This window comes from Astyanax mexicanus, chromosome 8, assembly GCF_023375975.1.
Source record: "Astyanax mexicanus isolate ESR-SI-001 chromosome 8, AstMex3_surface, whole genome shotgun sequence".
NCBI lineage: Eukaryota > Metazoa > Chordata > Actinopteri > Characiformes > Acestrorhamphidae > Astyanax > Astyanax mexicanus.
Genome location: NC_064415.1, coordinates 43,816,891 through 43,843,320, shown reverse-complemented (window position 1 = coordinate 43,843,320; position 26,430 = coordinate 43,816,891). Strand labels below are relative to the sequence as shown.

General features: G+C 43.7%; 2 long non-coding RNA genes across 5 annotated transcripts; both read left to right on the top strand.

The window, feature by feature from the left end:
• The first annotated feature begins 7,915 nt into the window (after nucleotides 1–7,915).
• LOC125803885 (uncharacterized) lies at nucleotides 7,916–22,066 on the top strand. Of its 2 annotated transcripts, none has more exons than XR_007440242.1 (3): nucleotides 7,916–8,169; nucleotides 8,537–8,612; nucleotides 21,900–22,066. It is a non-coding gene; the product is annotated as an uncharacterized LOC125803885 (long non-coding RNA). The 2 variants fall into 2 exon arrangements; XR_007440243.1 differs by lacking the exon at nucleotides 21,900–22,066 and adding an exon at nucleotides 12,547–12,581.
• On the top strand, nucleotides 15,787–19,067 carry LOC125803886 (uncharacterized). 3 transcript variants are annotated; one of them, XR_007440245.1, is made up of 3 exons: nucleotides 15,787–15,831; nucleotides 15,983–16,122; nucleotides 19,012–19,067. It is a non-coding gene; the product is annotated as an uncharacterized LOC125803886 (long non-coding RNA). The 3 variants fall into 3 exon arrangements; XR_007440246.1 differs by lacking the exon at nucleotides 19,012–19,067 and adding an exon at nucleotides 18,861–18,916; XR_007440244.1 differs by lacking the exon at nucleotides 19,012–19,067 and adding an exon at nucleotides 16,317–16,372.
• Nucleotides 22,067–26,430: the final 4,364 nt, after the last annotated feature.

Sequence of the window (26,430 nt, the reverse complement as noted above, 5' to 3'; positions counted from 1 at the left end):
AAAGTGTGAATGGAAGTCTATGGGGAAAAAAGTGACTTTGACGGAACCGTGCTAGAACCCTGGTTCTCCGATCGCTTAGAAAAGCACAAGCACACTCCACGGCTATGGGTTCTACCATCCTGTGAAGTTTGGTGGTTCTAGCTCGAAAACTGTAGGAGGAGTAGCGTTGAGAAATTTTAGCGTAGAATAATAATAATAATAATAATAACTAGAAAAGGCAAAGTTCGTGAACGAACTTTAAGTTGGCTTGTCAAATAGTTACTAAGTTGTGTAGTGTGGTGTGGAGTGTGTGGGGTGTGGAGTGGGTTGTGGAGTGTGTTTGGTGTGGTGTGTTTGGAATGTGGGGTGGAGTGTGGTGTATGTGTGGTGGAGTGTGGGGTGAGTTGTGTGTATTAGGTGTGGAGTGTGTGTGTTGTGGAGTGTGTGTGGTGTGGGGTTTGTGTGGTGTGGAGTGTGTGTGGTGTGGGGTATGTGTGGTTTGAAGTGTGTGTGGTGTGGGGTATGTGTGGTTTGAAGTGTGTGTGTGTGGTGTGGGGTATGTGTGGTTTGAAGTGTGTGTGGTGTGGGGTTTGTGTGGTTTGAAGTGTGTGTGGTGTGGGGTGTGAAGTGTGTGTGGTATGTGTGGGGTGGAGTGTGTGTGGTGTGGGCTATGTGAGCTGTGGAGTGTGTGTGGTTTAAAGTGTGTGTGGTGTGGGGTCTGTGTGGTGTGGAGTGTGTGTGTGGTGTGGGTTATGTGTGGTTTGAAGCGTGTGTGGTGTGGGGTATGTGTGGTTTGAAGTGTGTGTGTGTGGTGTGGGGTATGTGTGGTTTGAAGTGTGTGTGTAGTTAGTGTGTGTGTGTGGTGTGGGGTGTGTGTGTGGTGTGGGTTATGTGTGGTTTGAAGCATGTGTGGTTTGAAGTGTGTGTGTGTGGTGTGGGGTATGTGTGGTTTGAAGTGTGTGTGTAGTTAGTGTGTGTGTGTGGTGTGGGGTGTGTGTGGTGTGGAGTGTGTGTGTGGTGTGGGTTATGTGTGGTTTGAAGCGTGTGTGGTGTGGGGTATGTGTGGTTTGAAGTGTGTGTGGTGTGGGGTATGTGTGGTTTGAAGTGTGTGTGGTGTGGGGTATGTGTGGTTTGAAGTGTGTGTGGTGTGGGGTTTGTGTGGTTTGAAGTGTGTGTGGTGTGGGGTTTGTGTGGTTTGAAGTGTGTGTGGTGTGGGGTTTGTGTGGTGTGGAGTGTGTGTGGTGTGGGGTATGTGTGGTTTGAAGTGTGTGTGGTGTGGGGTATGTGTGGTTTGAAGTGTGTGTGGTGTGGGGTTTGTGTGGTGTGGAGTGTGTGTGGTGTGGGGTATGTGTGGTTTGAAGTGTGTGTGGTGTGGGGTATGTGTGCTGTGGAGTGTGTGTGGTGTGGGGTGTGAAGTGTGTGTGGGGTGGAGTGTGTATGGTGTGGGGTATGTGAGCTGTGGAGTGTGTGCGTGGTATGGAGAGTGTGGGGTATGTGTGGTGTGGGGTGTGAAGTGTGTGTGGTATGTGTGGGGTGGAGTGTGTATGGTGTGGGGTATGTGAGCTGTGGAGTGTGTGTGTGGTATGGAGAGTGTGGGGTATGTGTGGTGTGGGGTGTGAAGTGTGTGGTATGTTTGGGGTGGAGTGTGTGTGGTGTGGGGTATGTGAGCTGTAGAGTGTGTGTGTGGTTTGAAGTGTGTGTGGTGTGGGGTATGTGTGGTTTGAAGTGTGTGTGGTGTGGGGTTTGTGTGGTGTGGAGTGTGTGTGGTGTGGGGTATGTGTGGTTTGAAGTGTGTGTGGTGTGGGGTATGTGTGCTGTGGAGTGTGTGTGGTGTGGGGTGTGAAGTGTGTGTGGGGTGGAGTGTGTATGGTGTGGGGTATGTGAGCTGTGGAGTGTGTGCGTGGTATGGAGAGTGTGGGGTATGTGTGGTGTGGGGTGTGAAGTGTGTGTGGTATGTGTGGGGTGGAGTGTGTATGGTGTGGGGTATGTGAGCTGTGGAGTGTGTGTGTGGTATGGAGAGTGTGGGGTATGTGTGGTGTGGGGTGTGAAGTGTGTGGTATGTTTGGGGTGGAGTGTGTGTGGTGTGGGGTATGTGAGCTGTAGAGTGTGTGTGTGGTATGGAGTGTGTGGGGTGTGGGGTATGTGTGGTGTGAAGTGTGTGTGGTGTGGGGTATGTGTGGTGTGGAGTGTGTGTTGTGTGAATTGTGTGTGGTATGTGTGGGGTGGAGTGTGTGTGGTGTGGGCTATGTGAGCTGTGGAGTGTGTGTGGTTTAAAGTGTGTGTGGTGTGGGGTTTGTGTGGTGTGGAGTGTGTGTGTGGTGTGGGTTATGTGTGGTTTGAAGTGTATGTGGTGTGGGGTATGTGTGGTTTGAAGTGTTTGTGGTGTGGAGTGCGTGGGGTGTGGAGTGTGTGGGGTGTGTAGAGTGTGTGGTGTGGTGTTGGTTGTGTGTGGGGTGGGGTGTGGAGTGTGTTTGGGGTGGGATGTGGAGTATGTGGTGTGGGGTATGTGTGGTGTGGAGTGTGTGTAGTGTGGGCTGTGGACTGTGTGTGGTGTGGGGTGTGTGTGGTGTGTAGAGTGTGTGTGGTGTGGGCTGTGGAGTGGGGTATGAAGTGTGGAGTGTGTGGTGTGGAGTGTGTGTGATGTGGAGTGTGTGTGATGTGGATTGTGTGTGGTGTGGAGTGTATGTAGTGTGGGAAGTGGACTGTGTGTTGTGTGGGGTGTGTAGAGTGTGTGGTGTGTGTGTGTGGGGTTTGGTGTGTGTGGTGTGGGGTGTGGGGTATGTGTGGTGTGGGGTATGTGTGGTGTGGAGTGTGTGGTATGTGGAGTTTGTGTGGTGTGTGTGTAGTGTGGTATTGGTTCTGGTGTGGGTTGTGTTCAGCAATATCTTCTCCATACAGATACAGTACTGAGGAGCAGGGCAGAGAGGGGGGCCGTGCGCAGGATCGGCTGGTGTGTGTGAGATGGCCAACATTCCGCCCATTCATTCCTATGGGGAAAGTTCGTACGATAATTTTACGAAAACCGTAAATCGTATCGGTGAGATCAGCATATCGTCTGAAACGTCTCTGCAAGTTCTGTATGTTCGTGGTTCTAGCTTGAAAATTGTGACTTTTAGAGCAGTTTGAAAAAAGTGTGAATGGAAGTCTATGGGGAAAAAAGTGACTTTGACGGAACCGTGCTAGAACCCTGGTTCTCCGATCGCTTAGAAAAGCACAAGCACACTCCACGGCTATGGGTTCTACCATCCTGTGAAGTTTGGTGGTTCTAGCTCGAAAACTGTAGGAGGAGTAGCGTTGAGAAATTTTAGCGTAGAATAATAATAATAATAATAATAACTAGAAAAGGAAAGTTCGATAACGAACTTTAAGTTGGCTTGGAAAAGTACGTTAAATAGTTAAATAACGTTGAATAGTTAAAATGGTTGCTAAGATATTTCTGTCTAAAGCGTGTGAAGAGTGGTTGCTATGCTGTTGACTTTCGGCTAAATGTTGAAGTCCAAAAAGTTTTGGCTAACATGGTGAAAAGCTTATAATTATCTTATAAAGTAAAGTGTTGCTAAGTGGTTGCTAGGTAGTTGCTAGGCAGTTGCTAATGTAGTCCACATCGTTGCTTAGTGCTTGCTAATTGGTTGCTAGGCAGTTGCGAACATATTCCAGGTGGTTGCTAAGCTGTTGCTAACTTGCTAGGCAATTCCTAACGTATTCCAAATGGTTTTTAAGTGGTTATTAGGCAGTTTCTAATATTTTCCAGGTGGTTGTTATGGTATCTGTTGTTATGGTATCATAACTGGTTGTTATGGTATCTGGGGTGGTTGCTAAGGTGTTGCTAGGTGGTTGCTAAGGTGTTGCTATGGTATCTGGGGTGGTTGCTAAGGTGTTGCTAGGTGGTTGCTAGAGGGTTGCTAGATGGTTGCTAAGGTGTTGCTATGGGATCCGGGGTGGTTGCTAAGGTGTTGCTATGGTATCCGGGTTGGTTGCTAAGGTGTTGCTAGGTGGTTGCTAAGGTGTTGCTATGGTATCCAGGGTGGTTGCTAAGGTGTTGCTAGGTGGTTGCTAGGGTGTTGCTAGGCGGTTGCTATGGTATCCAGGGTGGTTGCTAAGGTGTTGCTAGGTGGTTGCTAAGGTGTTGCTAGGTGGTTGCTATGGTGTTGCTATGGTATCCGGGGTGGTTGCTAAGGTGTTGCTAGGTGGTTGCTAAGGTGTTGCTATGGTATCCAGGGTGGTTGCTAAGGTGTTGCTAGGTGGTTGCTAGGTGGTTGCTAGGGTGTTGCTAGGTGGTTGCTAAGTTGTTGATTTGGTATCCAGGGTGGTTGCTAAGGTATTGCTAGGTGGTTGCTAAGGTGTTGCTAGGTGGTTGCTAAGGTGTTGCTATGGTATCCGGGGAGGTTGCTAAGGTGTTGCTAGGTGGTTGCAAGGTGGTTGCTAAGGTGTTGCTAGGTGGTTGCTAGGGTGTTGCTAGGTGGTTGCTAAGGTTTTGCTAGGTGGTTGCTAAGGTGTTGCTATGGTATCCAGGGTGGTTGCTAAGGTGTTGCTAGGTGGTTGCTAAGGTGTTGCTATGGTATCCGGGGTGGTTGCTAAGGTGTTGCTAGGTGGTTGCTAAGGTGTTGCTAGGCGGTTGCTAAGGTGTTGCTATGGTGTCTTGGGTGGTTGCTAAGGTGTTGCTAGGTGGTTGCTAAGATGTTGCTATGGTATCTGGGGTGGTTGCTAAGGTGTTGCTAGGTGTATCTAACTGGTCGCTAGGCAGTTGCTACCATTTCTAAAGTGGTTGCTAAGCAGTTGCTAGGCAGTTGCTAACGTTTTCCAGGTGGTTGCTAAGGTGTTGCTATCTGGTTGCTAGGCAGTTGCTAATGTATTACACATGGTTGCTAAGTGGTTGCTAGGCAGTTGCTAATGTTTTCCAGGTGGTTGCTAAGGTGTATCTAACTGGTTGCTAGGCAGTAGTAGATAAAAAGAAAGAGTGTTAAATGTAGAAGTACAGAAAAAGGGAGAGCCTGAAATAGAGAAGTAGAGAGAAAATCAGCGTGAGAAGTAGATAAAGAACACCCGAGAATGTGAGAAAAAGAGTGACAAGTAGAGAGAAATAATGAGCGAGAGAAAGAGAATTAGGGAAAAAGAGAGATCGAGAAATAAAGAAGTATAGAAAGAAAGAGGATGTAGTAGAGAGATAGATAGAAAGAGAAAGCAAGACAGAAAAGTAGAGTGAAAGAGAAGTAGAGAGAAGAGCGAGAAATAAAGAGAGAGTAAGAGAGAAATAGAGAAATAGAAAAGTAGAAAGAAAGAGACATAGAAAAGTAGAGAGAGTGAGAAAGAGAGAGTGAGAAATAGAGAAGTAGAGAGAGAGTGAGAAAGAGAGAGTGAGAAATAGAGAAGAAGAGAGCAAAAGAGAGTGAGAAATAGAGAAGCAGAGAGAGAGAGTGAGAAATAGAGAAGTAGAGAGAGAGTGAGAAAGAGAGAGTGAGAAATAGAGAAGTAGAGAGAGTGAGAAATAGAGACGTAGAGAGAGAGTGAGAAAGAGAGTGAGAAATAGAGAAGTAGAGAGAGAGTGAGAAATAGAGACGTAGAGAGAGAGTGAAAAAGAGAGTGAGAAATATAGAAGTAGAGAGAGTGAGAAATATAGAAGTAGAGAGAGAGAGAGTGAGAAATAGAGACGTAGAGAGAGAGTGAGAAAGAGAGAGTGAGAAATAGAGACGTAGAGAGAGAGTGAGAAAGAGACATAGAGAGAGAGTGAGAAAGAGTGAGAAATAGAGAAGTAGAGAGAGGTGAGAAATAGAGACGTAGAAAAGAGTGAGAAAGAGAGAATGAGAAATAGAGAAGAAGAGAGAGAGTGAGAAATAGAGATGTAGAGAGAGTGAGAAATAGAGAAGTAGAGAGCAAAAGAGAGAGAGAGAAGTAGAGAAGTAGAGAGCAAAAGAGAGAGTGAGACAGAGAAGTAGACAGCAAACGAGAGAGTGAGAAGTAGAGAAGTAGAGAGCAAAAGAAAGAGTGAGAAATAGAGAAGTAGAGAGAGAGTGGGAAAGATAGAGTGAGAATTAGAGAAGTAGAAAGAGAGAGTGAGATAGAGAAGTAGAGAGAGAGTGAGAAATAGATAAGTAGAGAGAGAGTGAGAAAGAGAGAGTGAGATAGAGAAGTAGAGAGAGAGTGAGAAATAGAGTGAGAAATAGAGATGTAGAGAGAGAGTGAGAAAGAGAGTGAGAAATAGAGACGTAGAGAGAGAGTGAGAAATAGAGTGAGAAATAGAGACGTAGAGAGAGAGTGAGAAAGAGAGTGAGAAATAGAGGAGTAGAGAGCAAAAGAGAGTGAGAAATAGAGAAGTAGAGAGCAAAAGAGAGAGTGAGAAGTAGAGAAGTAGAGAGCAAAAGAAAGAGTGAGAAATATAGAAATAGAGAGAGAGTGGGAAAGAGAGTGAGAATTAAAGAAGTAGAGAGCGAAAGAGAGAGTGAGAAAGAGAGAGTGGTTGCTAAGCAGTTAATAGGTGGTTGCAAAGCCCTGGCTGGGGTGCCGGGGTGTCCAAACTTTTGACTGATATCTGCTCCATACAGCAGCTCCTCCATACACTCACAGTACTGGAGGAGCAGGGGAGAGAAGGGGTTCCGTGCGCAGAGCTGCTCGTGTGCGAGATGGAACTCTGGGCCCCCCATTCATTTCTATGGGAAAACTTCGTACGAAAATTGTACGAAAACCGTACGTCGTATCGCTTCGCAACCTCCTATTAATTTTAAGATCTCGGTAAGATCTATAAGCTCGCCAAATTTGGTCTTCGTATCTCAAAAATTGTGGCGGTTACGGACGTTTAAAATTTCGCCCCATTCATTCCTATGGGGAAAAAATGCGTACGTTTACGAAGTTTTTACGAAAACCGTACGATAAATCGCTCCAAAAAGCACAAGCACGCTAAGTTGGCATAGGTCCTACGATCCGTGAAAGTTTCGTGATTCTACGTTGAAAGCTCTAGGAGGAGTAGCGTACAGAAAAAAAGGCGTAAGAATAATAATAATAATAAGAAGATTACGAAGAACAATAAGTTGGCTTTTCCAAGCCAACTTAATAAGAAGAATAAGAAGAACAGTAAGTTGGCTTTGACAAGCCAACTTAACTAGAAAAGGAAAGTTCGATAACGAACTTTAAGTTGGCTTGGAAAAGTACGTTAATAACGTTGAAAAAGTTAAAATGGTTGCTAAGATATTTCTGTCTAAAGCGTGTGAAGAGTGGTTGCTTTGCTGTTGACTTTCAGCTAAATGTTAAAGTCCAAAAAGTTTTGGCTAACATGGTGAAAAGCTAATATTTGTCTTATAAAGTAATATAAACACTTTACTTTATATATACCTATATAAAGTAAAGTGTTGCTAAGTGGTTGCTAGGTAGTTACTAGGCAGTTGCTAATGTATTCCACATCGTTGCTTAGTGTTTGCTAATTGGTTGCTAAGCAGATTCTTACATATTCCAGGTGGTTGCTAAGCTGTTGCTAACTGGTTGCTAGGCAATTGCTAATGTATTCCACATGGTTGTTAAGTGGTTGCTAGGCAGTTTCTAATATTTTCCAGGTGGTTGCTAAGTGGTTGCTAACTGGTTGCTATGCAGTTGCTAACATATTCCACATGGTTTCCAAGTGGTTGCTAAGGTGTTGATATGGTATCCGGGTTGGTTGCTTAGGTGTTGCTAGGTGGTTGCTAAGGTGTTGCTATGGTATCTAGGGTGGTTGGTAAGGTGTTGCTAGGTGGTTGCTAGGTGGTTGCTAAGGTGTTGCTATGGTATCCGGGGTGTTGCCAAGGTGTTGCTAGGTGGTTGCTAGGTGGTTGCTAAGGTGTTGCTAGGTGGTTGCTAGGGTGTTGCTATGCTATCTGGGGTGGTTGGTAAGGTGTTGCTAGATGGTTGGTAAGGTGTTGCTATGGTATCCGGGGTGGTTGCTAAGGTGTTGCTAGGTGGTTGCTAAGGTGTTGTTATGGTATCCTGGGTGGTTGCTAAGGTGTTGCTAGGTGGTTGCTAGGCGGTTGCTAAGGTGTTGTTATGGTATCCGGGGTGGTTGCTAAAATGTTGCTAGGTGGTTGCTAAGGTGTTGCTATGGTATCCGGGGTGGTTGCTAAGGTGTTGCTAGGTGGTTGCTAAGGTGTTGCTAGGTGGTTGCTAAGGTGTTGCTATGGTATCTGGGGTGGTTGCTAAGGTGTTGCTAGGTGGTTGCTAAGGTGTTGCTAGGTGGTTGCTAAGGTGTTGCTAGGTGGTTGCTAAGGTGTTGCTATGGTATCTGTGGTGGTTGCTAAGGTGTTGCTATGGTATCCGGGTGGTTGCTAGGTGGTTGCTAATGTGTTGCTAGGCGGTTGCTAAGGTGTTGCTATGGTATCCAGGGTGGTTGCTAAGGTGTTGCTAGGCGGTTGCTAAGGTATTGCTATGGTATCCGGGGTGGTTGCTAAGGTGCTGCTAGGTGGTTGCAAGGTGGTTGCTAAGGTGTTGCTAGGTGGTTGCTAAGGTGTTGCTATGGTGTCTGGGGTGGTTCCTAAGGTGTTGCTAGGTGGTTGCTAAGGTGCTGCTATGGTATCTGGGGTGGTTGCTAAGGTGTTGCTAGATGGTTGCTAAGGTGTTGCTATGGTATCCAGGGTGGTTGCCAAGGTGTTGCTAGGTGGTTGCTAGGGTGTTGCTAGGTGGTTGCTAAGCGGTTGCTATGGTATCCGGGGTGGTTGCTAAGGTGTTGCTAGGTGGTTGCTAGGTGGTTGCTAAGGTGTTGCTAGGTGGTTGCTAAAGTGTTGCTATGGTATCCGGGATGCTTGCTAAGGTGTTGCTAGGCGGTTGCTATGGTATCCGGGTTGGTTGCTAAGGAGTTGCTAGGTGGTTGCTAAGGTGTTGCTAGATGGTTGCTAAGGTGTTGCTAGATGGTTGCTAAGGTGTTGCTATGGTATCCTGGGTGGCTGCTAAGGTGTTGCTAGGTGGTTGCTAGGTGGTTGCTAAGGTGTTGCTATGGTATCTGGGGTGGTTGCTAAGGTGTTGCTACGTGGTTGCTAGGTGGTTGCTAAGGTGTTGCTAGGTGGTTGCTAAGGTGTTGCTAGATGGTTGCTAAGGTGTTGCTATGGTATCCTGGGTGGCTGCTAAGGTGTTGCTAGGTGGTTGCTAAGGTGTTGCTATGGTATCCGGGGTGGTTGCTAAGGTGTTGCTAGGTGGTTGCTAGGCGGTTGCTAAGGTGTTGCTATGGTATCCGAGGTGGTTGCTAAACGGTTACTAGGCAGTTGCTAACGTATTCCACATGGTTGCTAAGTGGTTGCTAGGCACTTGCTAATGTTTTCCAGGTGGTTGCTAAGGTGTATCTAACTGGTTGCTAGGCAGTTGCTAATATTTCTAAAGTGGTTGCTAAGCAGTGGCTAGGCAGTTGCTAACGTTTTCCAGGTGGTTGCTAAGGTGTTGCTAACTGGTTGCTAGGCAGTTGCTAACGTATTCCACATGGTTGCTAAGTGGTTGCTAGGCAGTTGTGATCATTTCTAAAGTGGTTGCTAAGTGGTTTCTAGGCAGTTGCTAACATTTTCCAGGTGGTTGCTAAGGTGTTGCTAACTGGTTGCTAGGCAGTTGCTAACATATTCCAGATGGTTGCTGAGTGGTTGTGATCATTTCTAAAGTGGTTGCTAGGCAGTTGCTAATGTTTACCAGGTGGTTGCTAAGGTGTTGATAACTGGTTGCTAGTTTGTTGCTATCATTTCTAAAATGGTTGAAGTAGAGAAAAAGAGAGAGTGTTAAATGTAGAAGTACAGAAAAAGGGAGAGCAAGAAATAAAGAAGTAGGGAGAAAATCGCGAGAAAAAGAGAAAGAACACGCGAGAATGTGAGAAAAAGAGTGACAAGTTGAGAGAAATATTGAGCGAGAAAAAGAGAATTAGAGAAAAAGGGACATCGAGAAATAAAGAAGTAGAGAAAGAAAGAGGAAGTAGTAGAGAGATAGATAGAAAGAGAAAGCAAGACAGAAAAGTAGAGTGAAAGAGAAGTAGAGAGAAGAGCGAGAAATAAAGAAAGAGTAAGAGAGAATAGAGAAATAGAAAAGTAGCGAGAAAGAGAAATTGAGACGTAGAGAGAGAGAGTGAGAGAGAAAGAAAGAGTGAGAAATAGAGAAGTAGAGAGTAAAAGAGAGAGTGAGAAATAGAGACGTAGAGAGAGAGAGAGAGAAAGAGAGTGAGAAATTCAGAAGTAGAGTGAGAAAGAGAGTGAGAAATAGAGAAGTAGAGAGCAAAAGAGAGTGAGAAATAGAGAAGTAGAGAGAGAGTGAGAAAGAGAGAAAGAGAGAGTGAGAAATAAAGAAATGTAAAGAGCAAAAGAGAGAGTGAGAAATAGAGAAGTAGAGAGAAAAAGATATAGAGACAGAGCGTGAGAAAGAGATAAGTAGAGAGCAAAAGAGAGTGAGAAAGAGAAGTAGAGAGCAAAAGAGAGAGTGAAAAATAGAGACGTAGAGAGAGTGAGAAATAGAGAAGTAGAGAGCAAAAGAGAGAGTGAGAAATAGAGAAGTAGAGAGAGTGAGAAAGAGAGTGTGAGAAATAGAGACGTAGAGAGAGAGAAAGAAAGAGTGAGAAATAGAGAAGTAGAGAGCAAAAGAGAGTGAGAAATAGAGAAGTAGAGAGCAAAAGAGAGAGTGAGAAGTAGAGAGCAAAAGAGAGAGCGAGAAGTAGAGAGCAAAAGAGAGAGTGAGAAATAGAGAAGTAGAAAGCAAAAGAGAGTGAGAAATAGAGAAGTAGAGAGCAAAAGAGAGTGTGAGAAGTAGAGAGCAAAAGAGAGAGTGAGAAATAGAGAAGCAGAGAGCAAAAGAGAGAGTGAGAAATAGAGAAGCAGAGAGCAAAAGAGAGAGTGAGAAGTAGAGAAGTAGAGAGCAAAAGAGAGAGTGAGAAGTAGATAAGTAGAGAGCAAAAGAGAGAGTGAGAAACAGAGAAGTAGAGAGCAAAAGAGAGAGTGAAAAGTAGAGAGAGAGTGAGAAAGAGAGAGTGAGAGAAGTAGAGAGAGAGTGAGAAAGAGAGAGTGAGAGAAGTAGAGAGAGAGTGAGAAAGAGAGAGTGGTTGCTAAGCAGTTAATAGGTGGTTGCAAAGCCCTGGCTGGGGTGCCGGGGTGTCCAAACTTTTGACTGATAGCTGCTCCATACAGCAGCTCCTCCATACACTCACAGTACTGGAGGAGCAGGGGAGAGAAGGGGTTCCGTGCGCAGAGCTGCTCGTGTGCGAGATGGAACTCTGGGCCCCCCATTCATTTCTATGGGAAAACTTCGTACGAAAATTGTACGAAAACCGTACGTCGTATCGCTTCGCAACCTGCTATTAATTTAAAGATCTCGGTAAGATCTATAAGCTCGCCAAATTTGGTCTTCGTATCTCAAAAATTGTGGCGGTTACGGACGTTTAAAATTTCGCCCCATTCATTCCTATGGGGAAAAAATGCGTACGTTTACGAAGTTTTTACGAAAACCGTACGATAAATCGCTCCAAAAAGCACAAGCACGCTAAGTTGGCATAGGTCCTACGATCCGTGAAAGTTTCGTGATTCTACGTTGAAAGCTCTAGGAGGAGTAGCGTACAGAAAAAAAGGCGTAAGAATAATAATAATAACTAGAAAAGGAAAGTTCGATAACGAACTTTAAGTTGGCTTGGAAAAGTACGTTAATAACGTTGAAAAAGTTAAAATGGTTGCTAAGATATTTCTGTCTAAAGCGTGTGAAGAGTGGTTGCTTTGCTGTTGACTTTCAGCTAAATGTTAAAGTCCAAAAAGTTTTGGCTAACATGGTGAAAAGCTAATAATTGTCTTATAAAGTAATATAAACACTTTACTTTATATATACCTATATAAAGTAAAGTGTTGCTAAGTGGTTGCTAGGTAGTTACTAGGCAGTTGCTAATGTATTCCACATCGTTGCTTAGTGTTTGCTAATTGGTTGCTAAGCAGATTCTTACATATTCCAGGTGTTTGCTAAGCTGTTGCTAACTGGTTGCTAGGCAATTGCTAATGTATTCCACATGGTTGTTAAGTGGTTGCTAGGCAGTTTCTAATATTTTCCAGGTGGTTGCTAAGTGGTTGCTAACTGGTTGCTATGCAGTTGCTAACATATTCCACATGGTTTCCAAGTGGTTGCTAAGGTGTTGATATGGTATCCGGGTTGGTTGCTAAGGTGTTGCTAGGTGGTTGCTAAGGTGTTGCTATGGTATCCAGGGTGGTTGGTAAGGTGTTGCTAGGTGGTTGCTAGGTGGTTGCTAAGGTGTTGCTATGGTATCCGGGGTGTTGCCAAGGTGTTGCTAGGTGGTTGCTAAGGTGTTGCTATGCGGTTGCTAAGGTGTTGCTATGGTATCTGGGGTGGTTGCTAAGGTGTTGCTAGGTGGTTGTTAGGGTGTTGCTATGGTATCTGGGGTGGTTGCTAAGGTGTTGCTAGATGGTTGCTAAGGTGTTGCTATGGTATCCGGGGTGGTTGCTAAGGTGTTGCTAGGTGGTTGCTAAGGTGTTGTTATGGTATCCTGGGTGGTTGCTAAGGTGTTGCTAGGTGGTTGCTAGGCGGTTGCTAAGGTGTTGTTATGGTATCCAGGGTGGTTGCCAAGGTGTTGCTAGGTGGTTGCTAGGGTGTTGCTAGGCGGTTGCTAAGCGGTTGCTATGGTATCCGGGGTGGTTGCTAAGGTGTTGCTAGGTGGTTGCTAAGGTGTTGCTAGGTGGTTGCTAAAGTGTTGCTATGGTATCCGGGATGCTTGCTAAGGTGTTGCTAGGCGGTTGCTATGGTATCCGGGTTAGTTGCTAAGGAGTTGCTAGGTGGTTGCTAGGTGGTTGCTAAGGTGTTGCTAGATGGTTGCTAAGGTGTTGCTATGGTATCCGGGGTGGCTGCTAAGGTGTTGCTAGGTGGTTGCTAGGTGGTTGCTATGGTATCCGGGGTGGTTGCTAAGGTGTTGCTAGGTGGTTGCTAGGCGGTTGCTAAGGTGTTGCTATGGTATCCGAGGTGGTTGCTAAATGGTTACTAGGCAGTTGCTAACGTATTCCACATGGTTGCTAAGTGGTTGCTAGGCACTTGCTAATGTTTTCCAGGTGGTTGCTAAGGTGTATCTAACTGGTTGCTAGGCAGTTGCTAATATTTCTAAAGTGGTTGCTAAGCAGTTGCTAGGCAGTTGCTAACGTTTTCCAGGTGGTTGCTAAGGTGTTGCTAACTGGTTGCTAGGCAGTTGCTAACGTATTCCACATGGTTGCTAAGTGGTTGCTAGGCAGTTGTGATCATTTCTAAAGTGGTTGCTAAGTGGTTTCTAGGCAGTTGCTAACATTTTCCAGGTGGTTGCTAAGGTGTTGCTAACTGGTTGCTAGGCAGTTGCTAACATATTCCAGATGGTTGCTGAGCGGTTGTGATCATTTCTAAAGTGGTTGCTAGGCAGTTGCTAATGTTTACCAGGTGGTTGCTAAGGTGTTGATAACTGGTTGCTAGGTTGTTGCTATCATTTCTAAAATGGTTGAAGTAGAGAAAAAGAGAGAGTGTTAAATGTAGAAGTACAGAAAAAGGGAGAGCAAGAAATAAAGAAGTAGGGAGAAAATCGCGAGAAAAAGAGAAAGAACACGCGAGAATGTGAGAAAAAGAGTGACAAGTTGAGAGAAATATTGAGCGAGAAAAAGAGAATTAGAGAAAAAGGGACATCGAGAAATAAAGAAGTAGAGAAAGAAAGAGGAAGTAGTAGAGAGATAGATAGAAAGAGAAAGCAAGACATAGAAAAGTAGAGTGAAAGAGAAGTAGAGAGAAGAGCGAGAAATAAAGAAAGAGTAAGAGAGAATAGAGAAATAGAAAAGTAGCGAGAAAGAGAAATTGAGACGTAGAGAGAGAGAGTGAGAAAGAGAGAAAGAAAGAGTGAGAAATAGAGAAGTAGAGAGTAAAAGAGAGAGTGAGAAATAGAGACGTAGAGAGAGAGTGAGAAAGAGAGTGAGAAATTCAGAAGTAGAGTGAGAAAGAGAGTGAGAAATAGAGAAGTAGAGAGCAAAAGAGAGTGAGAAATAGAGAAGTAGAGAGAGAGTGAGAAAGAGAGAAAGAGAGAGTGAGAAATAAAGAAATGTAAAGAGCAAAAGAGAGAGTGAGAAATAGAGAAGTAGAGAGAAAAAGATATAGAGACATAGAGCGTGAGAAAGAGATATATAGAGAGCAAAAGAGAGTGAGAAATAGAGAAGTAGAGAGCAAAAGAGAGAGTGAGAAATAGAGACGTAGAGAGAGAGTGAGAAAGAGAGAGTGAGAAATAGAGAAGTAGAGAGCAAAACAGAGAGTGAGAAGTAGAGAGCAAAAGAGAGAGCGAGAAGCAGAGAGCAAAAGAGAGAGTGAGAAATAGAGAAGTAGAAAGCAAAAGAGAGTGAGAAATAGAGAAGTAGAGAGCAAAAGAGAGTGTGAGAAGTAGAGAGCAAAAGAGAGAGTGAGAAATAGAGAAGCAGAGAGCAAAAGAGAGAGTGAGAAGTAGAGAGCAAAAGAGAGAGTGAGAAGTAGATAAGTAGAGAGCAAAAGAGAGAGTGAAAAGTAGTGAGAGAGTGAGAAAGAGAGAGTGAGAGAATTAGAGAGAGAGTGAGAAAGAGAGAGTGAGAGAAGTAGAGAGAGAGTGAGAAAGAGAGAGTGGTTGCTAAACAGTTAATAGGTGGTTGCAAAGCGCTGGCTGGGGTGCCCGGGGTGTCCAAACTTTTGACTGATAGCTGCTCCATACAGCAGCTCCTCCATACACTCACAGTACTGGAGGAGCAGGGGAGAGAAGGGGTTCCGTGCGCAGAGCTGCTCGTCTGTGAGATGGAACTCTGGGCCCCCCATTCATTTCTATGGGAAAACTTCGTACGACAATTGTACGAAAACCGTACGTCGTATCGCTTCGCAACCTATTATTAATTTAAAGATCTTGATAAGATCTATTAGCTCGCCGAATTTGGTCTCCGTATCTCAAAAATTGTGACCGTCACGGACGTTCAAAATTCTCCCCCATTCATTCCTATGGGGAAAAAATGCGTACGTTTACGAAGTTTTTACGAAAACCGTACGATAAATCGCTCCAAAAAGCACAAGCAACGTAATTCACTATAGGTCCTACAATCCGTGAAAGTTTCGTGATTCTACGATAAAAGCTCTAGGAGGAGTAGCGTACAGAAAAAAAGGCGTAAGAATAATAATAATAACTAGAAAAGGCAAAGTTCGTGAACGAACTTTAAGTTGGCTTGGAAAAGAACGCTAATAACGTTAAAAAGTTAAAATGGTTGCTGAGCTGTTTCTGTCTGAAGAGTGTGAAGAGTCGTGGATATGCTGTTAACTTTTGGCTAAACGCTAAATGCCAAAAACGCCGAAATCTAAAAATGTTTGGTTAAACGCTGAAATCTAAAAACGTTTGGTTAAACGCTGAAATCTAAAAACGTTTGTTTAAATGCTGAAATCGTAAAACTTTTGGTTAATCTTTTGATTGCCAATTTGATGCTAGGCAGTTGCTATCATTTCTGAAGTGGTTGCTAAGTGGTTGCTAGGCAGTTGCTAACGTTTTCCAGGTGGTTGCTAAGTGGTTGCTAGGCAGTTGCTAACGTTTTCCAGGTGGTTGCTAAGTGGTTGCTAGGCAGTTGCTAGGCAGTTGCTAACGTTTTCCAGGTGGTTGCTAGGCAGTTGCTAAGTGGTTGCTAGGCAGTTGCTAACGTTTTCCAAGTGGTTGCGAGGCAGTTGCTAAGTGGTTGCTAGGCAGTTGCTAACGTTTTCCAGGTGGTTGCTAAGTGGTTGCTAGGCAGTTGCTAACGTTTTCCAGGTGGTTGCTAGGCAGTTGCTAAGTTGTTGCTAGGCAGTTGCTAACGTTTTCTAGGTGGTTGCTAAGTGGTTGCTAGGCAGTTGCTAACGTTTTCCAGGTGGTTGCTAAGTGGTTGCTAGGCAGTTGCTAACGTATTCCAGGTGGTTGCTAGGCAGTTGCTAAGTGGTTGCTAGGCAGTTGCTGACGTTTTCCAAGTGGTTGCTAGGCAGTTGCTAAGTGGTTGCTAGGCAGTTGCTAACGTTTTCCAGGTGGTTGCTAAGTGGTTGCTAGGCAGTTGCTAATGTTTTCCAGGTGGTTGCTAGGCAGTTGCTAAGTGGTTGCTAGGCAGTTGCTAACGTTTTCCAAGTGGTTGCTAGGCAGTTGCTAAGTGGTTGCTAGGCAGTTGCTAACGTTTTCCAGGTGGTTGCTAGGCAGTTGCTAACGTTTTCCAGGTGGTTGCTAAGTGGTTGCTAGGCAGTTGCTAACGTATTCCAGGTGGTTGCTAGGCAGTTGCTAAGTGGTTGCTAGGCAGTTGCTAACGTTTTCGAAGTGGTTGCTAGGCAGTTGCTAAGTGGTTGCTAGGCAGTTGCTAACGTTTTCCAGGTGGTTGCTAAGTGGTTGCTAGGCAGTTGCTAACGTTTTCCAGGTGGTTGCTAGGCAGTTGCTAAGTGGTTGCTAGGCAGTTGCTAACGTTTTCCAAGTGGTTGCTAGGCAGTTGCTAAGTGGTTGCTAGGCAGTTGCTAACGTTTTCCAGGTGGTTGCTTAGTGGTTGCTAGGCAGTTGCTAACATTTTCCAGGTGGTTGCTAGGCAGTTGCTAAGTTGTTGCTAGGCAGTTGCTAATGTTTTCCAGGTGGTTGCTAAGTGGTTGCTAGGCATTTGCTAACGTATTCCAGGTGGTTGCTAGGCAGTTGCTAAGTGGTTGCTAGGCAGTTGCTAACGTTTTCCAGGTGGTTGCTCAGTGGTTGCTAGGCAGTTGCTAACGTTTTCCAGGTGGTTGCTAAGTGGTTGCTAGGCAGTTGCTAACGTATTCCAGGTGGTTGCTAGGCAGTTGCTAAGTGGTTGCTAGGCAGTTGCTAACGTTTTCCAAGTGGTTGCTAGGCAGTTGCTAAGTGGTTGCTAGGCAGTTGCTAACGTTTTCCAGGTGGTTGCTAAGGTGGTTGCTAAGGTGTTGATAAGTGGTTGCTAAGCCCTGGCTGGGGTGCTGGGGTGTCCAAACTTTTGACTGATAGCTGCTTTATACAGCAGTTCCTCCATAAACACACAGTACTGGAGGAGCAGGGGAGAGAAAGGGTTCCGTGCGCAGAGCTGCTGGTGAGCGAGATCCAGCACTGGGCCCCCCATTCATTCCTATGGGGAAACTTCGTACGACAATTGTACGAAAACCGTACGTCGAATCGTTAAAACGTTGAAATTTTCTGAAAGAACTCCATAAGTTCTATAGACCGTCCGATTTTCGTCTTCATATCTCAAAAATTGTGACCCACGTGGACGTTCAAAGTTGTCCCCTATTCATTTCCTATGGGAAAAAAAAGCGCACGTTTACGAAGTTTTTACGAAAACCGTACGATAAATCGCTTAAAAAAGCACAAGCAACCTAATCGGGTATAGGTCCTACGATACTGCAAAATTTCGTGATTCTACGTCAAAAGCCCTAGGAGGAGATGCGTATAGAAATTTGAGCGCGGAATAATAATAATAATAATAATAACTAGAAAAGGTAAAGTTCGTGAACGAACTTTAAGTTGGCTTGGAAAAGAACGCTAATAACGTTAAAAAGTTAAAATGGTTGCTAAACGCTAAATGCCAAAAACACGGAAATCTAAAAACGTTTGGTTAAACGTTGAAATCTAGAAATGTTTGGTTAAACGCTGAAAACTAAAAATGTTTGGTTAAACCCTGAAATCTAAAAACATTTGGATAAATGCTAAAATCTTGAAAGTGGTTGCTAGGCAGTTGCTAACGTCTTACAGGTGGTTGCTAAGCTGTTGCTAAGCGGTTGCTAGTTATTTGCTAATGTATTACACATGGTTGCTAAGTGGTTGCAAGGCGGTTGCTAAACAGTTGCTAACGTTTTCCAGGTGGTTGCTAAGGTGTTGCTAAGTGGTTGCTAGGCAGTTGCTAACGTTTTCCAGGTGGTTGCTAAGGTGTTGCTAACTGGTTGCTAGGCAGTTGCTATAATTTCTAAAGTGGTTGCTAAGTGGTTGCTAGGCAGTTGCTAACGTTTTCCTAGTGGTTGCTAAGGTGTTGCTAAGTGGTTGCTAGGCAGTTGCTATCGTTTCTAAAGTGGTTGCTAAGCTGTTGCTAGGCTGTTTCTAACGTTTTCCTGGTGGTTGCTAAGGTGTTGCTAACTGGTTGCTAGGCAGTTGCTATCATTTCTAAAGTGGTTGCTAAGTGGTTGCTAGGCAGTTGCTAACGTTTTCCAGGTGGTTGCTAAGGTGTTGCTAAGTGGTTGCTAGGCAGTTGCTAACGTTTTCCAGGTGGTTGCTAAGGTGTTGCTAACTGGTTGCTAGGCAGTTGCTATAATTTCTAAAGTGGTTGCTAAGTGGTTGCTAGGCAGTTGCTAACGTTTTCCTAGTGGTTGCTAAGGTGTTGCTAAGTGGTTGCTAGGCAGTTGCTATCGTTTCTAAAGTGGTTGCTAAGCTGTTGCTAGGCTGTTTCTAACGTTTTCCTGGTGGTTGCTAAGGTGTTGCTAACTGGTTGCTAGGCAGTTGCTATCATTTCTAAAGTGGTTGCTAAGTGGTTGCTAGGCAGTTGCTAACGTTTTCCAGGTGGTTGCTAAGGTGTTGCTAAGTGGTTGCTAGGCAGTTGCTAACGTTTTCCAGGTGGTTGCTAAGGTGTTGCTAACTGGTTGCTAGGCAGTTGCTATAATTTCTAAAGTGGTTGCTAAGTGGTTGCTAGGCAGTTGCTAACGTTTTCCAGGTGGTTGCTAAGTGGTTGCTAGGCAGTTGCTAACGTTTTCCAGGTGGTTGCTAGGCAGTTGCTAAGTTGTTGCTAGGCAGTTGCTAACGTTTTCCAGGTGGTTGCTAAGTGGTTGCTAGGCAGTTGCTAACATATTCCTAAGTGGTTGCTAGGCAGTTGCTAACGTTTTCCAGGTGGTTGCTAAGTGGTTGCTAGGCAGTTGCTAACATTTTCCAGGTGGTTGCTAGGCAGTTGCTAAGTTGTTGCTAGGCAGTTGCTAACGTTTTCCAGGTGGTTGCTAGGCAGTTGCTAAGTGGTTGCTAGGCAGTTGCTAACGTTTTCCAAGTGGTTGCTAGGCAGTTGCTAAGTGGTTGCTAGGCAGTTGCTAACGTTTTCCAGGTGGTTGCTAAGTGGTTGCTAGGCAGTTGCTAACGTTTTCCAGGTGGTTGCTAGGCAGTTGCTAAGTGGTTGCTAGGCAGTTGCTAACGTTTTCCAAGTGGTTGCTAGGCAGTTGCTAAGTGGTTGCTAGGCAGTTGCTAACGTTTTCCAGGTGGTTGCTAAGTGGTTGCTAGGCAGTTGCTAACATTTTCCAGGTGGTTGCTAGGCAGTTGCTAAGTTGTTGCTAGGCAGTTGCTAACGTTTTCCAGTTGGTTGCTAAGTGGTTGCTAGGCAGTTGCTAACGTATTCCAGGTGGTTGCTAGGCAGTTGCTAAGTGGTTGCTAGGCAGTTGCTAACGTTTTCCAGGTGGTTGCTCAGTGGTTGCTAGGCAGTTGCTAACATTTTCCAGGTGGTTGCTAAGTGGTTGCTAGGCAGTTGCTAACGTATTCCAGGTGGTTGCTAGGCAGTTGCTAAGTGGTTGCTAGGCAGTTGCTAACGTTTTCCAGGTGGTTGCTAAGGTGTTGCTAAGTGGTTGCTAGGCAGTTGCTAACGTTTTCCAGGTGGTTGCTAAGGTGGTTGCTAAGCAGTTATTAGGTGGTTGCTAAGCCCTGGCTGGGGTGCCGGGGTGTCCAAACTTTTGACTGATAGCTGCTCCATACAGCAGCTCCTCCATACATTCACAGGACTGGAGGAGCAGGGGAGAGAAGGGGTTCCGTGCGCAGAGCTGCTCGTGTGTGAGATGGAACTCTGGGCCCCCCATTCATTTCTATGGGAAAACTTCGTACGACATTTGTACGAAAACCGTACGACGTATCGTCGAAACGTTAAAATTTTCGGAAAGAACGCGGTAGTTTCTATAGACCGTCCGATTTTTGTCTTTGTATGTCAAAAATTGTTACCTACACAAACGTTCAAAGTTGTCCCCCATTCATTTCCTATGGGAAAAAAAAGCGTACGTTTACGAAGTTTTTACGAAAACCGTACGATGTATCGCTTAAAAAAGCACAAGCAACCTAATCGGGTATAGGTCCTACGATACTGCAAAATTTCGTGATTCTACGTCAAAAGCCCTAGGAGGAGATGCGTATAGAAATTTGAGCGCGGAATAATAATAATAATAATAATAATAATAATAATAAGAAGATTACGAAGAACAGTAAGTTGGCTTTTCCAAGCCAACTTAATAAGAAGAAAACGAAGAACAATAAGTTGGCTTTTCCAAAGCCAACTTAATAAGAAGATTACGAAGAACAATAAGTTGGCTTTTCCAAGCCAACTTAACTAGAAAAGGAAAGTTCGATAACGAACTTTAAGTTGGCTTGGAAAAGTACGTTAATAACGTTGAAAAAGTTAAAATGGTTGCTAAGATATTTCTGTCTAAAGCGTGTGAAGAGTGGTTGCTTTGCTGTTGACTTTCAGCTAAATGTTAAAGTCCAAAAAGTTTTGGCTAACATGGTGAAAAGCTAATAATTGTCTTATAAAGTAATATAAACACTTTACTTTATATATACCTATATAAATTAAAGTGTTGCTAAGTGGTTGCTAGGTAGTTACTAGGCAGTTGCTAATGTATTCCACATCGTTGCTTAGTGTTTTCTAATTGGTTGCTAAGCAGATTCTTACATATTCCAGGTGGTTGCTAAGCTGTTGCTAACTGGTTGCTAGGCAATTGCTAATGTATTCCACATGGTTGTTAAGTGGTTGCTAGGCAGTTTCTAATATTTTCCAGGTGGTTGCTAAGTGGTTGCTAACTGGTTGCTATGCAGTTGCTAACATATTCCACATGGTTTCCAAGTGGTTGCTAAGGTATTGATATGGTATCCGGGTTGGTTGCTAAGGTGTTGCTAGGTGGTTGCTAAGGTGTTGCTATGGTATCCAGGGTGGTTGGTAAGGTGTTGCTAGGTGGTTGCTAGGTGGTTGCTAAGGTGTTGCTATGGTATCCGGGGTGGTTGGTAAGGTGTTGCTAGGTGGTTGCTAGGGTGTTGCTAGGCGGTTGCTAGGCGGTTGCTATGGTATCCGGGGTGGTTGCTAAGGTGTTGCTAGGTGGTTGCTAGGTGGTTGCTAAGGTGTTGCTATGCGGTTGCTAAGGTGTTGCTATGGTATCTGGGGTGGTTGCTAAGGTGTTGCTAGGTGGTTGCTAGGGTGTTGCTATGGTATCTGGGGTGGTTGCTAAGGTGTTGCTATGGTATCCGGGGTGGTTGCTAAGGTGTTGCTAGGTGGTTGCTAAGGTGTTGTTATGGTATCCTGGGTGGTTGCTAAGGTGTTGTTAGGTGGTTGCTAGGCGGTTGCTAAGGTGTTGTTATGGTATCCGGGGTGGTTGCTAAGATGTTGCTAGGTGGTTGCTAAGGTGTTGCTATGGGATCCGGGGTGGTTGCTAAGGTGTTGGTAGGTGGTTGCTAAGGTGTTGCTAGGTGGTTGCTAAGGTGTTGCTATGGTATCTGGGGTGGTTGCTAAGGTGTTGCTAGGCGGTTGCTAAGGTGTTGCTAGGTGGTTGCTAAGGTGTTGCTAGGTGGTTGCTAAGGTGTTGCTAGGTGGTTGCTAAGGTGTTGCTATGGTATCTGTGGTGGTTGCTAAGGTGTTGCTATGGTATCCGGGTGGTTGCTAGGTGGTTGCTAAGGTGTTGCTAGGCGGTTGCTAAGGTGTTGCTATGGTATCCAGGGCGGTTGCTAAGGTGTTGCTAGGCGGTTGCTAAGGTATTGCTATGGTATCCGGGGTGGTTGCTAAGGTGCTGCTAGGTGGTTGCAAGGTGGTTGCTAAGGTGTTGCTAGGCGGTTGCTAAGGTGTTGCTATGGTGTCTGGGGTGGTTCCTAAGGTGTTGCTAGGTGGTTGCTAAGGTGTTGCTAGATGGTTGCTAAGTTGTTGCTATGGTATCCAGGGTGGTTGCTAAGGTGTTGCTATGGTGTCTGGGGGGGTTGCCAAGGTGTTGCTAGGTGGTTGCTAGGGTGTTGCTAGGCGGTTGCTAAGCGGTTGCTATGGTATCCGGGGTGGTTGCTAAGGTGTTGCTAGGTGTTGCTAGGTGGTTGCTAAGGTGTTGCTAGGTGGTTGCTAAGGTGTTGCTAGATGGTTGCTAAGGTGTTGCTATGGTATCCAGGGTGGTTGCCAAGGTGTTGCTAGGTGGTTGCTAGGGTGTTGCTAGGCGGTTGCTAAGCGGTTGCTATGGTATCCGGGGTGGTTGCTAAGGTGTTGCTAGGTGTTGCTAGGTGGTTGCTAAGGTGTTGCTAGGTGGTTGCTAAAAAAGAAAGAGTAAGAGGGAATAGAGAAATAGAAAAGTAGCGAGAAAGAGAAATTGAGACGTAGAGAGAGAGAGTGAGAAAGAGGGAAAGAAAGAGTGAGAAATAGAGAAGTAGAGAGTAAAAGAGAGAGTGAGAAATAGAGACGTAGAGAGAGAGTGAGAAAGAGAGTGAGAAATTCAGAAGTAGAGTGAGAAAGAGAGTGAGAAATAGAGAAGTAGAGAGCAAAAGAGAGTGAGAAATAGAGAAGTAGAGAGAGAGTGAGAAAGAGAGAAAGAGAGAGTGAGAAATAAAGAAATGTAAAGAGCAAAAGAGAGAGTGAGAAATAGAGAAGTAGAGAGAAAAAGATAGAGACAGAGCGTGAGAAAGAGATAAGTAGAGAGCAAAAGAGAGTGAGAAATAGAGAAGTAGAGAGCAAAAGAGAGAGTGAGAAATAGAGACGTAGAGAGAGTGAGAAATAGAGAAGTAGAGAGCAAAAGAGAGTGAGAAATAGAGAAGTAGAGAGAGTGAGAAAGAGAGTGTGAGAAATAGAAAAGTAGAGAGCAAAAGAGAGTGAGAAATAGAGAAGTAGAGAGCAAAAGAGAGTGAGAAATAGAGAAGTAGAGAGCAAAAGAGAGAGTGAGAAATAGAGACGTAGAGAGAGAGTGAGAAAGAGAGAGTGAGAAATAGAAAAGTAGAGAGCAAAAGAGAGAGTGAGAAGTAGAGAGCAAGAGAGAGCGAGAAGTAGAGAGCAAAAGAGAGAGTGAGAAATAGAGAAGTAGAAAGCAAAAGAGAGTGAGAAATAGAGAAGTAGAGAGCAAAAGAGAGTGTGAGAAGTAGAGAGCAAAAGAGAAAGTGAGAAATAGAGAAGCAGAGAGCAAAAGAGAGAGTGAGAAGTAGAGAGCAAAAGAGAGAGTGAGAAACAGAGAAGTAGAGAGCAAAAGAGAGAGTGAAAAGTAGATAAGTAGAGAGCAAAAGAGAGAGTGAGAAACAGAGAAGTAGAGAGCAAAAGAGAGAGTGAAAAGTAGAGAGAGAGTGAGAAAGAGAGAGTGAGAGAAGTAGAGAGAGAGTGAGAAAGAGAGAGTGGTTGCTAAACAGGTAATAGGTGGTTGCAAAGCCCTGGCTGGGGTGTCCAAACTTTTGACTGATAGCTGCTCCATACAGCAGCTCCTCCATACACTCACAGTACTGGAGGAGCAGGGGAGAGAAGGGGTTCCGTGCGCAGAGCTGCTCGTGTGTGAGATGGAACTCTGGGCCCCCCATTCATTTCTATGGGAAAACTTCGTACGACAACTGTACGAAAACCGTACGTCGTATCGCTTCGCAACCTCCTATTAATTTAAAGATCTCGATAAGATCTATAAGCTCGCCGAATTTGGTGTTTGTATCTCAAAAATTGTGACCGTCACGGACGTTCAAAATTCTCCCCCATTCATTCCTATGGGGAAAAAATGCGTACGTTTACGAAGTTTTTACGAAAACCGTACGATAAATCGCTCCAAAAAGCACAAGCAACGTAATTCACTATAGGTCCTACGATCCGTGAAAGTTTCGTGATTCTACGATAAAAGCTCTAGGAGGAGTAGCGTACAGAAAAAAAGGCGTAAGAATAATAATAATAAGAAGAAAACGAAGAACAATAAGTTGGCTTTTCCAAAGCCAACTTAATAATAATAAGAAGAATAAGAAGAACAGTAAGTTGGCTTTGACAAGCCAACTTAATAATAATAAAAAAAATAAGAAGATTACGAAGAACAATAAGTTGGCTTTTCCAAGCCAACTTAATTATCATCACCATTAATTACTTGCTTTTACCTTCATTTTGTTCACATCCCTTTCCCTTTTAGTGTAACTGCTTCCCTGTCACACCAACCAATCTCTTATATCCAAATTAGATCTTACAAACACTTCCAATTTGCACGCCCAAGTTTATCACCAGACACACACTATGTCTCATGCATGCACACACACAAACTCAAACACGTCCACTCTCACAAACACTAACCAAGCTAAAGATCACACACCTCAACTCTGCAGCATCATTGTACAGACCATATTTTACTGCTTCACAGCACAAAACTGCTGCTTTAAACGCACCTGCTGTTAAGCCTCCCACTTAAAGCTTCCTGTAGATCTTCTCATATTGTATTGGTAATACCTTATAGATAATAAATAAGAAACAAACACCTGGAAATACATCTGAATCATGTTTTTTATATAGATCGTAATGATCAGCTGCTCTATTTTCCCCTCCATATCCACACTGATTGATAGAATATCAGGGCCCAAAGTTTTAAACTCAGCACAAACTACACATAATGTGGCTTCTGTCTCAGGAATGGTTCCATATTGATGTATTGGGCTTTCTTGGGTTACTTTTTGCTTGGACTTCAGAATTACTGTTTGTGGCTATATTATTTTACCTGCCACTTTAATTTTCTGCGGTGTGTTATTTTACTAAGAAATTATGTTTCTGACTTTTTCAATTCCCAAGATTTTATTTAGTGCTTTAAGAATTGGGATAAGTGGAACGTGATTATTTTTCTCTGTATCAATCGTTCCATTATGGATAATAATATTGGCACTATCAATGAATTTTATGCTTTGCTTTGTTCTTGTTATTATAGCAAATAAAATCCGACAATGCTCTGTATTTACTGATCAATATGTTCAATATGTATTTATGCATGTACAATGCCAAGCAGATTGCTTTCCACAATTATCAACAATACATCTATTTCCTTAAACAATTTATCAAGTCTCACTTACTGTTTTTCTTGTTCAAAAAATGGCTTACATGTTGAATAGTGAAAGTTTAATTTTGTGTCTACATTTCATATTTTAAAGTTAGGATTGAGTGTGTCTTAAAAGCTAAAACTTTTACAATATTGCTGAAAGTAATTGCTCATCTGCATAGTGGTTGTTTTAAGATCAAACTTTAAAAGATAAACAAGCTAAAAGTTTAAAAAATGCTCTATATCTATAAAATAATTATTGGTCAAAAAATTTTAGTAATAGTGGTGAGGGATGAAAAAGGTTAATAGGTTTAAAAAAGATAAAAAGTATAAAATAATTATTGGGCAAATAATGGTGGTAATAATGATCATCTATTTACCTCTCCCCCTTTTTCTGAAACAGAATTTCTGTTTCAGAGAATTTGACGCAAAATTGCTTCACCCTCTTACTGTCCATTGGGCTGGTCTTCCCTGCCCAGGCCTCCACGGACACACACCCCATCACTTCATTCATCCACTCACTCTCCCCCTGGGCTGCGCTTCCCTTCCACGATGTTTTCTCCGTTTTCTGTTAAAATGCATGTGGTGGTCAGATCGAGACTGTGCCTGCCTTAGGTTGTCCCGTTGTAGTACGTTGGGATCTTACCCGTCTTTGGCTAACCAGCCTAGCCCACTGAACCACACACAGCGTAGCAGCACTGTTTAATCAACATTCAGCGCCGTAGTGCCCCCGCAGGGAACAGCCAGGGAACGCAAACCCAGGTATGTCACACTGTCATAAACGCACACTCTGGTGTTTACCGTGAAAGCCTGTGCAAGGCACCAAGTACCCATGGTTCATTATTTGTTATTATTGTATACATATTTTATTTATTACCATCATTATCACCCCTTCTCTTCCACTTAATTTAGCTTAAATTATTTGCTTTGATGCCACTGCTCAGAAATAGACCCAAAAGAGTGCATGTCGATGAATTATTAAGATTTGGCATCTGTACCTTAAAGGTGTACCACAAGGTTAAATTTTGGTCCAGGTTTATTTAATATATATATACATAAATTATAGTGCTGGCTCTGCTTCTCAGATTGCAAACTTTACCATTATGCAGATGAAACAATTTTATATTGCTTAGCTGATTTTGTCTATGCTGGAGCTAGAAAATTTCAGAATGCATTTGCTTTATAGGTGGCACTGTATAAGCATGAAAACTATATTTATGCTGTTTTCCAGATCTTTTTCTAGTCTAATTTAATACTATACAGAAAGAAAGTAAAGCAAGTTCTTCATTGCAGAAAGTAAAGCATATTGAAAGCAAAATAGAAAGCTCATGTTTTCAACATTTGATTATGTCTCCTTATCAGAAAAATACCAAATTCCCTGTAGCTTGAAATAGATGCAACACTGCATTTCCTTAAAAAATAATAATAATAATAATAAAAATAAGGTTTTTCGTCACTGGTTTCTGAAATCTACTATCGCTCTTAAGATAATCAAAATATTAGCATAGACGGATATCCATGAGATCATAGAGAAATGAG